The 14,475-nt window shown below is 36.7% G+C and overlaps 1 pseudogene; it reads left to right on the forward strand.

The window, feature by feature from the left end:
• The first annotated feature begins 296 nt into the window (after positions 1 to 296).
• LOC127485968 (homeobox protein NANOG pseudogene) overlaps positions 297 to 14,475 on the forward strand; it is a 120,377-nt pseudogene continuing 106,198 nt past the window's right edge.

Here is a 14,475-nt window from a genome sequence, read left to right on the forward strand (position 1 = left end):
AAACTCCTAACAACAAAGACACTGTAGCCAGCTAGGACTGGAGTCTTCTTGGACTTGAGCCTGCTGGTTCTTTTAGGGTAATTCTGATCCTGATATTGTACTCTAGAACCTGTAGTTTTTTTCCACCCATGGGGCAGCATTAATCTAAATGCAGCCGGCTTCATTTAATAATGCCCATTTGGACCATGTCTATTTCTAATGTCTGATAATCTTGCAAGATCATAGAACTCAAAGAGTTAATACAGGTTTCTTGAGCCTTAAAGGCTCTTATTGTGGCCTTCAATCCTTTTTGACCCATGAGTGACATTTATGATGGATTCATCCAAGGTGACGATACCAAAAAACGAAAAGAGGGCTCAGGAAGCACAGCGTTTCACTATGGGTCTTTGTAAGAGGCAGTTGCCATGAGCATGTCCCCTGAAATAAGAAAATGTTTGCAAGCCCCTACTGTGTTGCATATAGTCAATGGGGTTAAAACCATGGCACTGTGCTGTTAGTGTAGCTAAGTAGGTGAGCAATAAGCTGAAAAGAGCTCACACTCTGAGTAGCAAAGCCATTCCCAAAATAACTTCAGCTGATGATAGGATTTAGTGAAGAAGTGATGGGGAACATGTGCAGAATAATCTTATTTATCTTTTATCTTTAAAAAAAAAAAAAACAAGAACTTTGAGTCCTTTGATGGATCAGTAGTAGTAGTATTTCTCTTCAACAGAGGTGTTAAAGTTGTCCTCCAGGATGCAATTGGAATTTGGTTCAGAAACCTATGCTTTTATTCAGAAATTGTGTATACAGCAATACAATGTGAATCTTTTCCATGTGGGGAGTAGGCAGAATTACAGTATAAGATCCCTTAAAACTCTCTAAAAGGGGAGAGTGAGTTGGGAAGGCTTTGACTAACCCTGATGGTCCAGGGTTATACTTAGAGTTTTCAGATCCCTTGTGTGTTGTCTCTGAGAGGTCTTGAATGGCATGCTGGCATTTGGAAAGATCTGTGGTGTGTAAGTTGTCATTGTCCATGAAAAGATCATATTGAGGAAAGGATGACTGTACAACATTCCAGAAGGCCTCAAACCTAACTTTTATGGGTTATTCCTGATATGCACTAAGGCTTTGGGTAGGAGAGAGATCCAGGGAAGGTCTCCAGAAATAGCTTCTTGAGGTGTCTCTTGAGGGTGCCATAAGTCTTTTCTACCTTTCCTGATGCCTGGAGCCTCAAGGCAATATGGAGATGAAATTGTATACCTAGTACCTCAGAGCTTCACTGAGTAATTACCACCCTGAAGGAGGAACTATTTCAGAGAGCAGCACCATGCCTACTGCAGTAGTCGTTCTACAGGGGTAAGGCTTCCACCAATGCAAGAAGGTATCTATCCACAAGAGGTACTAGGTGATGGGGAAAAAAAGAAGGGGGGGATTCTTAACATGAATCTGTACTAGTCGTGCAGTTATTGCTCAGACAACCTTTCTCTGGGTTGCCCAAACCTCTGGACTAATATCTATCTCAATTAGACAAATGCATAAGGACTACCCTTGGACCATGAGGATGATGGTCCACATTCAGACTAAGAGATTTCTTCCCAGAAGCAGTGTTGGGCTTTCCAGTGTGGTCAGGGAAATGTGTAAAAAACAAGTTATTCCAATTACAGATTAGAGACTGGTTGAAATATCTAAATAATGGCATTTATGAGACACTTCTCATGGTCATACTAAGGGGAGAGGGGAGACTGATATTTGAGAGGATAGAAAAGGCAACTCCAATATCTGGTAGGAAGTCAACTTCCTTCATTTCTATGGTTAGAGCCACTTCAGGCTGCTCATTATTGATGGTCTAGATGGTGAGGGCTTAAAGGAAAATTCCTAGACCACTTCATTCCTGTTGAGTCATCAAGGAAGGGGGCCCAAACTATAGGCCTTGGTCTCTGGGGAGAGTCAACCATCCAATGATCACCAATTCAAATAGGACATGCCATGTTTGTTTATTTTGCTTTGTTTTCTAGTGATGGGAATGGGAATGTCCTTTTTTAAATTGCACTGTCTGACCACAGTCATAGCCCTTTAGAGACCCCTAGGGGCCTTCAGGTTGTGTGACTGTAAGATTACTACTAGAAATGCAATCTTTTTTTTTTTTTGAATATTTTATTGGTTTGAAAAGTGGAGTTACAGAGCGAGAGAAGGGACAAGTGAGAGACAGAGACAGATCTTCCATCTGCTGGTTCCCTCCCTTACTCTCCACAACAGTCTGGGCTGGGCCAGACCAAAATCAGGAGCCAGGAATTTGATTTGGATCTCTCATGTTGGCTCATGTGTGCAAGGATTTGAGTCAGTGTCCGCTGCTTTACTAGGTGTGTTAGCAGGGAACTGGATAGGAAGTAGAGCATCTGGGAATAAAACCAGAACTCATATGGGAAGCCATCACTGCAGATGATGGCATAACTCATTGCACCATAGTGCCAGGCCCTGAGATCCATCTTTTTTCTTACACATCTTCTCTTGTTGTTAGATCTCTTGCTGGTCCTGACTGTAAAAACCAAAGTAGCGATCTTGAAGAGGATTTCTACTGTGTTTTCAGGACAAATAGTCTGTTTTTGAAACTTTCTTCTAATATATGAAGCTAATAATACAATAATCTTATCCTTCAAGATTTCCCATCCTTCCGTGGAATACAGAGATGGTGAATTATGCTTGATTAATGTCTCACCCACTCTCTCTAGGAAGGCAGCTACTCCTAGACCTTGGTACTCCTCCTGACCTTGGTCTATCATTGGAAACTTGGAATATTTTAGGGATTACTCTTGGGCCTCATTCCCTCCAGTCCACAAGCAATGAAGTATTTATATTTCCATTCATCTACAAGATAATCTGGTGTCCATTTAAGGTGAGGTTGTTCCTAAGAAACAGCCTGTTTTCCTGTTGGAATTGTATGTTCCTGTCCTCTCTGCTCTGCTGAGGATGCAAATGCCATTTGAATTTCATCCCCAAACTTCTCTGTCACTTGAAGAGCAACTTGTCTCTTAGCAGTGGTTAGGGTCTTGTTTAAGATATCATTACATCTTTCCAGCTAAGTTCAGAGTTTACAGACTTGAGTCAAAGACTGGAAACCTCTATGAACTCATCAGGGTTTTCTGAAAATCTGCCCATAGACTTTTATCTGCCTAAAATCTTGCAGAGAGAAGGCGATCTGGACACAAGAAGGGTTGCTGAACAGCATGTGAGCCTCCTGGAGAGATAAAATAGAAGTTAGTGGATCGGTGTCCTGGGAGCTAATAGGTAGTCCTAGATGATGTGGGGGGGGCGGGCTATGAGAACATGAATTTTACATGGAGGGATTGCTGTTGACTGTGTGGTAGCATACATGGATGACAGGGTGAGAGGGGAAGCTGAGATCCTGAATGTAACTGCCACTAAATGTTCCAATTATACATTACCGAGTTGACAAAGGCTTAAGTAGGACATAAGGGATCTCAGACCATTTCCCTGTTCTGGGACAGAAGAGGTCTAATTAGAAGATGATGTTATAGTTAACACTTCCCCATGAGGATCAAGTATCTCCCTCCTCCAGCTTGAATCTTGGTCATGCCATTTTGCAAAGAAAAAGAAAAATGGGAATTTTATTCTTCTAATTTTGAAGAGCAAAAATCCCAGTGATGCACTCCCAAGGGGTGTGTGCCAAAGATGGCTTATTATCCAAAATGAGAGGACAGGAAACAAAGGAATCCCTACATTTCTCTCTGCCTACTTGAACTGTCCTGCTTTTGCTGTCACAAAGCAAGTCTCAGCAAATTCAAAAAAATCGAAATCATACGATGCTTCTTCTCTGATCATGTTAGAGTGAAGTTGGAAATCAACAACTCAAGAATCTGTAGATCCTACATAAACACTTGGAGACTGAACAACGTGCTCCTGAATGAACAGTGAGTCATAGAAGAAATGAAAATAGATAAAAAAATTTCTGGAAATGAATGAAGATGACAATACAATCATATCAAAATTAATGGAATATAGCAAAAGCAGCATTCAGAAGAAAATTTATAGCAGTTGGTTGTCTACATGAAAAAGTTGAGCTATTGATGCATCTCAAGTACCTAGAAAACAACAACAAATCAAAACTCAAATTAGCAGGAGGAAAGAAATCATTAAAATTAGAGAAGAAATAAACAGAATAGGAACAAAAAATACAAAAGACCAGTGAAATGAAGAGCTGTTTTTTGAAAAAAAAAATTAAAAAAAAATGAAACACCGTTGGATCAACTATCCAAAAAAAGAGAGGGTGAAGATTCAAATCAATAAAGTCAGAGATAAAAAAAGGAAACGTAACAACAAAAACCACATAAATAAAAAGAATTATCAGTTATTACTACAAAGAGCTGTGTTAGTAAAATGGTGCTATCTTCTTAAGCCCAACCTGACTTAAGAGAAGTCAGGGAACCAACAGCCCAATCACAAGTGTCAGCTCCACCTCTACCCTAACGGGATTTGCCCCTCCCACTTCCTTACCTCTGCAAAGCTATATAAGACCTGTTGTCCCAATACAGGTGGCTGTTCTCTCTGTGCACGGGGAGGCAACCTGTCAGGTTTCCCCGACCCGACAATAAACCTTTTCCCTCACACTGGTGTTTGGTGTATATTGTGGTGGCTTCTTTTTTAGAGCTGTATGCCAAATAATTGGGGAACCAAGAATAAATGGATAAATGCCTGCACACATACAATCTACCAAAATTGAACCATGAAGACATAGAAAACCTCAACTGACCAACAACCAAGACAGAGATCAAATCAGTAATAAAATCAGTAATAAAGATCAACCCAAGGAAGAAAAGCACAGGGCTGGGTGGATTCACTGCTGAATTCAACCACATATTTAAAAGAAGAACTAATTCCAATTCTCATGCTATTCAAAACAATTGAAAGGGAGAGAATCCTCCCAAATTCCTGCTATAAAGCCAACATCACCTTAATTCCTAAAGCAGAGAAAGATACAACAGAGAAAGAGAACTATAGAACCAATATCCCTGATGAACATAGCTGCAAAAATCCTCAACAAAATTTTAACTAATCTAATCCAACAACACATCAGAAAGATCATTCACTTGGATGAAGTGGGGTTTATCCCTGATATGCTGGGATGGGTTGGCATTCACAAATCCATAAATGTGAAACGCCACATTAATAAACTGAAGAATGAAAACCATGTGATTATCTCAATAGATGCACAGAAATCATTTGATAAAATACAACATTCTTTTATAATGAAAACCTTAAGCAAATTGGGTAAAGAAGGTACATTCCCCAAAGCAATCAAAGCAATTTTGACAAATCCACGGCCTGCATCTATTGTTGGAGAAATGTTGGAAGCATTCCCCGTAAGATTCAGAACCAGACAAGAATGCTCACTATCACCATTGCTATTTAATGTAATCCTGGAAGATTTAGCCAGAGCCATTAGGCGAGAGAAAGAAATCAAAGGGATACAAATTGTAAAGGAGGAAGTCATAAATCTAAAATATATTGAAATTCTTACCCCCTTCTACAATCTATAGATTCCTTTAGGATCTGTCCCTGTTGACGTCTGCTATCACTCAGTTTGTATGGCCAGATCAGTCTCAGTTCATTTCTGGAATCAGCCAACACTTATGCATTTTTCTATATGAATAGCATTGCAGAATTCATGTTCTCTGCTGTCAAATAGCCCAACTTCTCATATCATGGTTTCTATTGTTTTAAAATTTATTTATTTGCTTGACAAGCAGAGTGACAAAGAGAGGAAGGGAGAGATCTTCCATTCTCTGGTTCACTACCCAAATGACCACAATGGCCACGGCTAGTCCAGGCGAAAGTTAGACACCTCAAACTCCATCCAGGTCTCCCACATGGATGGCAGTGGCCCAAGCGCGTGGGCTATCCTCTGCATCTTTTCCAGTTATATTAGCAGGCTTTCAGATATGGGATGCCTGCAACACAAACAGTGAATTAACCTATTGCAACCTATTGCTGGTCCCAATGAGTTTTGCTTCTTCAGCTTCTTTAATCATACCATAAATTTGTCAACTCAGGTTTTTTGTTTGTTTGTTTGTTTGTTTTTTTTTCCACAACACTGTCTTCATTACACAGCATAAGATCGTTTCATTTTTTTTAACCTGCTATTGTCAGTTTCCTTCCATTTGGGTGAGGGAATGTCCGACCATATAAGGCCTACAAAAACAATTGATGTTGTCTTGCCAAGGCAACTGCAGGAAGAACTTGAAATTCAATAAATCTATAGCAGGGTGATTTTTAAGTTGGACTGGCCCACGAACAATGTGACAAATATCCAAAAGGCTGTTGGCGGAAAAAAGGACCCTTACTCTTGCAGGTTTCTCAAACATAATGGCCATTTGATTACCATTAATCTATATAAATCCAGTGCCAAGTTTAATACCTGACAAGCTTAATGCATGAAGCAGGCTCAATTAATAATTGTTAAATTAATAAAATTAAAACAGAAAACAACATCTGCATTAGTAGCACCTAGCTAATAATTAATATCTGAAAAGGAAATTAAGTATTGGCCTATGTCAAAATTAATAGTAATCTCACTTGTATTAGTATCTGGATGAGTAACCTTGGAAGAGGTTGCTAAAATCCCAGATTCTATTTTTTTCCTCCATTTCAAAATGATGATTTTGGTCCTTTATCTTCTACAATACAAACTGGAAAAATTTAAATAAGTTAAAAATTGTAACAGGCTTTTATAAATAAAAGGATAATGTTCAAATAACAATGATGATTTAACAATATACAGAGGCACTAAAAATTTATCTTAATAATTCCTCTCTGCCATCAATGAACATTTTTATCTCAGAAATTTCTTGGTCACTGATAGTAATCTGGTTCTCTTCTGTATTACTCTCTTTCAAAACTAAGGTTAGCATTTACTTTGTCATTGATTTTCTCCTGAGAGCACTATTAACTTTCCAATAGATTATTATCTCTATCCACTTATCTATTTACCAGTAGTATTGAGTTAAGTATTTTTGGAAAATTTCTGAGTATAGATCAGGTTATCTTCAATAGTTATTTTTGACCATGCAGTTTGCTTTGACAATTTCTATAATGACTCCTTTTACCTTTTAACTACAATTTACAATGTCTGAGTAGTTATGTCAATGATACACTGTTATCACTATTTATAGTTATACAAAGAATGGTTTACAGAAAACAATCACATATATTTTGATACACAGTTGACAATTTTATTCTCACTTTACAGATGATGAAAGGATAAAAAATTTCGATAGCTTTGCCTGGGTTCATGAATAAGTAAGTAGAGTATGCAGATTATGATTTCTAAGTTTATTGGGTTATAACTCCTGTTAAATAATTAAAACACACAGATTTCCCTGACTTCATCCCTTTCCTCCTTTCCTTTTTTTTTTGTTTTGTCTCTTGTCTCTTTCTCGTATCTTTTTCTTATCACCCTTTCCTGAATCTTATATGACATCATACAGTTAGCAGAAAATCTAAAAGTCTTACAAAGATAGTTTTTAAATGACTGTTTTGACTGTTACTAAAATAAAACTACCTGCAAGATCTCAAACAAGAGACCAAAAAATAATCTTCAGCTTTTACACCCATAAGAGTTACAGCGGTGAAAGAAAATAGCAACCTTGAGAAGACCTCCAATTACATAACCTTCGTTTTCATTAACATGTAAAGCTCTAATCCCATATTATTGCAGCAGTTTCCTGGCTCTATAATGTTCCATGATGGGTACCTTATGATAAAGCCATCAAACTGTATTTGAGTAATTTTTACTATTTGTTTTCCTACACTAACACTCCTTGAGGTCAGAAAAATATATTTCATTTATTATTCATCTAGACTCCAGGCTATGTAGAAAGGGACTGGGGCCCCTACCCACCATCTTGAGATGAGTCTCAGAGGGCTTGAGAAAAGACAAACAGCTGGCATCTCTGATGGACCTCTGAGATTGGGATTTAACTTTTCATCTAATCAGCCAGTCAGAACCAACTTATCTCACTGTCTCTCTATTACCAACCATGAGAATGTCCTCTTTCACATCATATAAAAACTACTAGATGATCAACTCTCAATGGTTTCCTCCTTCAGGGACCTCTATTGGGGATAGGGAGCTTTCTCTACTTCTTTCAACAGACTGCTTTTGCTCTATATACTCTCCCTTGTCTGTGCTTGTAATTCTTCCTAGCATTTAGAATATGAAAAAGCTGCGACATTTCTTGGGGGTTCATCTGGGACTGTAGGAAGGATGAGTAGAGACGGGCTGCCTCTGCTTCCTTGTTTTGGAAAACCAAGCTCTCCATCATAGTCCATTATCATTTACAAAGATCAGGACTCTCTCAGCTAGTTAGAAGTGAGTAGAGTGGTTGCTAAAGACGCAGAGGACAGAGTTGCTGGGGAAGTCCTGATGAATCCCCTCCTGCCTTTTGGTGCTGGGAATGTTGGTTTCCTTTCATGGAAATCCATTTAGTGGATGAGGCTGGAGTAAGGTCATGCAGTAATTGAAGGTTTCTGACATTGGCATCTCCTTGGTGTTGCCTGAAGGCTCCCTAATCAGATCCAGACTCCAACGACCTGTTAGGGTATTGGTATAAATCTGCACTTCTCTCTCTCTTTCCCTCTTTCTCTCACTCTCCTCTTCCTGTTTTCTATGTCAATGTCTTGCAGAATTTTCTCAGTATTTTCTAGTAATTTGATGGTATGGGGTCATAGATTTAGATCTTTGATCCATTTTGAGTGGATTTTTATGTAAGGTGTAACATAGAGGTCTGGTTTCTTACTTCTAAAGGTGGATATCCAGTTTTCCCAGCACCATTTGTTGAAGAGTATGTCTTTGCATCAGGAATTGATTTTAGCTCCTTTGTCAAAAATAAGTTAGCTGCGGATGTGTGGATTAATTTCAGGAGTTTGTATTCTATTCCATTGGTGCACATGTCTAGTTTTGTGCCAGTATCAGGTTGTTTTAATCATAACTGCCCTGAGGCATATCTTGAAATCTGGTATCATGAGGATTCCAGCTTTGCTTTGTTGTATAAGATTGCTTTAGCTATTCAGGGGTCTCTAATGTTTCCTAAAAATTTAGCATCATTTTTTTCTAGATGTGAGAAGAATGTTGTTGGTATTTTGATTGGAATCACATTGAATCTGTAAATTGATTTTGGTAGTATGGATACTTTGATTATATTGATTCTTCCAATCCATGGACTTGGAAGACTTTTCCATGTTTTTGAGTATCTTCTTCTAGATCTTTCATTAGTGTTTTGTAATTTTCATCATAGAGATCTTTGACACCCTTGGTTAAATTTAATCCAATGTATTTAATTATTTTTATAGCTATTCTGAATGAGATTGATCTTAAAAGTTCTTTATCAGCTATGACATTTTCTGTGTATACAAACACTATTGATTTTTGTGTGTGAATTTTATATCCTTCCACTTAGGGACAGATTTCACGGATTTCATATATGCAGTTTTAAAAGCATAATGATTCATAGTATGCATCTTATGGAAACTTTTTGTAGACACTTAATATAGTTAAATTGACTTCTAATTTTATTCCACATAGTTTCACATTAAATAGTAATATACTTTACCAATATGTGTTACTGTTTGGGACAGAATGAGTTACATTAATGAAAAATCTCTTGTAAGTATTTTCCTTATCTGATTGGCATTTGCCTGGATGTGCTGAATTTCACTTTCTTTTATCAGAGTTTTAGTCAGAGTGGTTAATTATTTATAATTTTCCTCTTGAAAAATTGTGATTAAGTCATTTTATCTAACTCCATTCCTAAAAAAGCCAATATACAATTAATTGTGTGCAGTGATGGATAAATCCATTTTGTTTTCCTTTGAGCCCTATCAACTTAGTGGCTTAAATTAAAATGAACCAAACCAGCCTTTGGAAACATAGGTTGCAACATTCCCCTCATATGAAAATGTGAGTTCAAATATGGTGATTGTGGCATAAATCAATTAATATGCTTCATTATTATGAGACTTGATGATGAGTATTTTGCACTTGTTTTCCCAACTGAAAGATATCATTAAGTTCTCTAAGTCACAAACTGTGGGACAGTTACTCTAATGATGAGATAAATAGATTTGGGCCTCAGTGTACATTCAAGAATGAAATATAAGTCAAGAAAAAAAAAAAGACATGGTGTTGCAGTTGTGTATATATTATAGGCATTCACCACATGAAATTAAGTATGTAATTGGTCAATGGTCCAAGCCAACTGTAAGATTCAGATTTCACTCAATACAACATAGAATAAATAGTTTATAGAGCAGCTATTTCTAATATTTGTTTGAAAGTAGAGTTTAATTACAGAACTTTCAAGTTCTCAAATAAATTGCACATGCAACAGAGGAGATGGATTATACAAAATGAACCCAAGTTATTGAAACCATGCATTAAGGCAAAAATATAGCAACTCACGTGATAGTCCATCAAAATAAGAGAATTCAAGGCATGATGTATTTCAAGACTTAATAAATGCATTGGTGTTAAATACTGCTGAATACAAATAGAGTACAAAACCAGGTATTACTATTGTTATAATATTATTATTATTGTTTACTAATAATAATGACATTTATCATTTATATTCTATCCACCTTGCTGTACTCTTAGATTATTTAGACTTGTCAAACTAAACCACATAGAATCTTTTCTATTCTATTTACATCCTTTTTGTTTATTTATTTCCTGACTAAGTTTCTTGGCTGTAAATGTTGCTGCTGAATTATACTGCATAACACTTTTCTGGATAAACATAGTCTATATAGTATTTATATTTAAAATAGGATATTTTTATACATGTTTACTTAAATCCAAGGACAGATCTACTGCATAGAAATTAGTGCACTCTTTTTGCATTAGTAATCAACAAGTAATATTTTAGTTTTTCTGCATGTGACCTAGTCATGGGTGGAAATCTATTGACTGTGTATTTGAACAAAATATATTGAAAGCAGAAAAATATGATTTAATGAATATTTTAGTCATAAGGAAATTAGGCATCAGCCAAAAGCATTGTTTGTTCAATAGAACTATTTGTGGAGAACATCTACTTTTGTGCCTAATTATATTCCATATCTACCTATGGAGAAAAGTGTCTTAATATTCCTTAGTAGAGTCAGACCTATAGTTACCATTCAGTGAACTAACATTGAGAGTGTCAAGGTGATTTGGGAACAAGAAACAATCAAAAGCTCACAAAAAGCAATCTCATATATTATATGTATAAAATTTTATATATATATATATATATAAAATTTTGGATACTATTTTGAAAAATATTTTATATTTGTGATGGATGAAAATTTCTATTACTAGGGTCGGCGCTGTGGCACAGCTGGTTAAAGTCTTGGCCTGAAGTGATGGCATCCCATATGGGCGCTGGTTCTAGTCCCGGCTGCTCCTCTTCCGATCCAGCTCTCTGCTGTGGTCTGGTAAAGCAGTAGAAGATGGCCCAAGTGCTTGGGTCCCTGCACCCACATGTGAGACCCGAAGAAGCTCCTGGCTCCTGGCTCCTGGCTCCTGGCTCCTGGCTCCTGGCTTTGGATCGGTGGAGCTCCGGCAGTTGTGGCCATCTGGGGAGTGAACGAGCAGGTGGAAGACCTCTTTCTCTGTCTCTACCTCTCTCTGTAACTCTTTCAAATAAATGAAAAAGAAATCTTAAAAAAATAAAAAAGATAATTTGTTTTACTTTTCTTTGACAATCTTGATTCCAAATGGAAATCATTTTAGTCTATTACAATTAGATTTCTTTTCTTTATTGACTGGAATGTAGTGTGTTAACTCCATTGGTTATTAATTAGCTGTCTTGGTAAAAACATAATTAGGGACATTACTGTGTAGAAAGTTGTTTAATATAGAACACTAATGTTCCAAATGCAGTAAAATCAGAATGTTCTCTATATTTGCACAAAAGTGCAGATGCTATCTACAAACAACATTTCTAAATAACATAAAATCATACTTATCCCAAGATTCCATAAACACTTTCACATTAGAAACTAATATCTATTATCATGGCTCAATGTGTTTTAGGAAGATAAATATGATATCTTAAATTTATCACTTCAATGATATTTTTCATTGAATTTTAATTAATCATGTATAAGAAAATTAATTTCTAAATAGGTCAGTGTATTGCTCTTTAATATGTGTGGGGAAAGAATAATATTGTCTGCAGCCTTTAAATGGAAACGTTACCATTTCTTCCCTGAGGTTAACACATTGCTTTCTTGGTTTATGTCTCTCCTAGAAGACTGTGTTTATGGATCATGATCCTCATTAGTTGAATTCATTATTTAAATGAGTTATTTATTTTTGAAAATTTATTTATTTATTTATTTGAAAGTTAGAGTTACAGAGAGACTTCAAGAAAAATCTCCCATTTGCTAGTTCACTCTCCAGATGGCTACAACAGCCAAGGTTGAACCAGGGGGAGGCCGGGAGCTAGGAGTTTCTTCCAGGTCTCCCACATGGATGCTAGGATACAAACACTTGGATAATTTTCTCCTGCTTTTCTCAGGTCATTACCAGGGACCTGAATTGAAAGTAGAGCAGCCAGGACATGAACTGACACCCATATGTGATGCTGGGTTAGCAGGGAGCAACTTAACCTGGTGCACCACATTGCCAGCTCTGAAAGCCCTCAGAATGAGCCAACCATGCAGTCTTGATCTTTGACTTCTAACCTTCAGACCTGTAAGAAAATGAAATTGTTGTGTTACTTTGTAATGACATCTCTATTAAAGTTTAATGCAGTATGTATTTAATATTTTTGTTTAAATGTAAACAACAATGTGAACTAGAAGTTAGTTAACATGCTTTTGGTAAATGTTAGAAAACTTGAGGGATGTTTTTCTAGATTCTGTGCAAACAGATAGAAAGTTCCTCCACTGAATGGCATAGTGATCAGGAAAATGAAAAGATAGAGAAGAAGAGTAGCACTGAACTTCTTTGGTACCCTGTTCTCATAATAACTGCAGGGGCAGACATTGTGGTATAGTGGGTTAAGCTGCTGCTTTGGACATCTGCATTCCACATCATAGTGCCTGTTCAAGTCCCAGCTCCTCCTCTTGCAATCCAGATTCCTGCTAATGCTCTCTGGGAAACAGAAATGATGGCCCAAGTGTTTGGGCTCTTGACACCCATGTGGGAAATGCTGATGGTGTTCCTGGCTCTTGGCTTCATCTTGGCCCAACCCTGACCGTTTTGAGCAGTTGGGCAGTGAAACACCAAATGGAAGATTGATCTCTCTCTCTTTCTTTCTTTTTAATAAATAAAAATAAATTAATAAACTTTAAAACAATAGTGACTCCAAGATAATATTTTCAAAAAATAGAGAGATATATTTCATATTTTTGTTCACATTGAAACATTATACAAAAATAGTATCTTCTTCCTATTATCGCTCTACCAAATTAGCATATATATAGAATTTCTCTGTGCTTGAATCTCCTTATTAGTAAAATGGAAATAATAATATTACTCATAGGCATAATTTGAATTTGTATTGTTGGTCTATAACTAAGTAATTCAAAATCCTTCCCACTTAACAATAACTAAATAAGTTTTAGGGTTTTTTTAATCTTAGTTCATTTTTTAACCCAAAGTTTCTTTCTGAATAATTATAATTGACCCAGACTTCTACCTATGTTTCAAGATCTAGACTGCTTGCATTTAATCATAACTTTATCAATTCTTAGCTGTGTAAAATTAGTGCAAGATACATGAATTCTCCAAGCTTGACTTGTCTCTTCTGTAAAATAAGCACTGTAATAGTATCCATCATAGGGAGATTTTGTGAAAAATAAAATTTATGTATCTAAACATGTAAAATATTTGTGGGGTTATACTAATAGCTAGATAGGAATAATGCTTTTACTATCCTTTTAATTATTACTTCAATTCTTTGTATATATTGAACTAATAAGTCTCTAGAAGAGTCTGAGAAAGATTGCGCTGTCCATTGTGTTCTTTCTACTCCCTTGGAGAATTAACTCTTCTACACAGTAACCTTTTTAAAGCATGGGCCCCTAAAAATATCAATTTGTTTGACTTACAATAATAGGAGTTTTTAACTAGGGAACAATTAGAAATAACAATTAAACAAATTGTAAAAGCCATCAAACATTAAATTTTTCTATTTGCTTCATGATGTCAATCACTATTTTCTTTACTTCTCAAAATGAAAAAGATGGGGCCAGGGTTTTGGTGCAGCTGGTTAATCCTTCCCTTGTGATGCCAACACCACATATCAGAGTGCCAGTACTTGTCTTTCCTGCTCTTCATCTAATCCAGCTTCCTGCTAATGCGTTTGGTATAGCAGACGATGGCCCAAGTACTTGAGTCCTTGCCACCCTTTTGAGAGACCCAGATAGAGTTCCTGGCTGCTGGCTTTGGCCTGGCCATCCACTGGCTGTTGCAGCCATCTGGGTAGT

The sequence above is a fragment of the Oryctolagus cuniculus genome, chromosome 2, assembly GCF_964237555.1.
Source record: "Oryctolagus cuniculus chromosome 2, mOryCun1.1, whole genome shotgun sequence".
NCBI lineage: Eukaryota > Metazoa > Chordata > Mammalia > Lagomorpha > Leporidae > Oryctolagus > Oryctolagus cuniculus.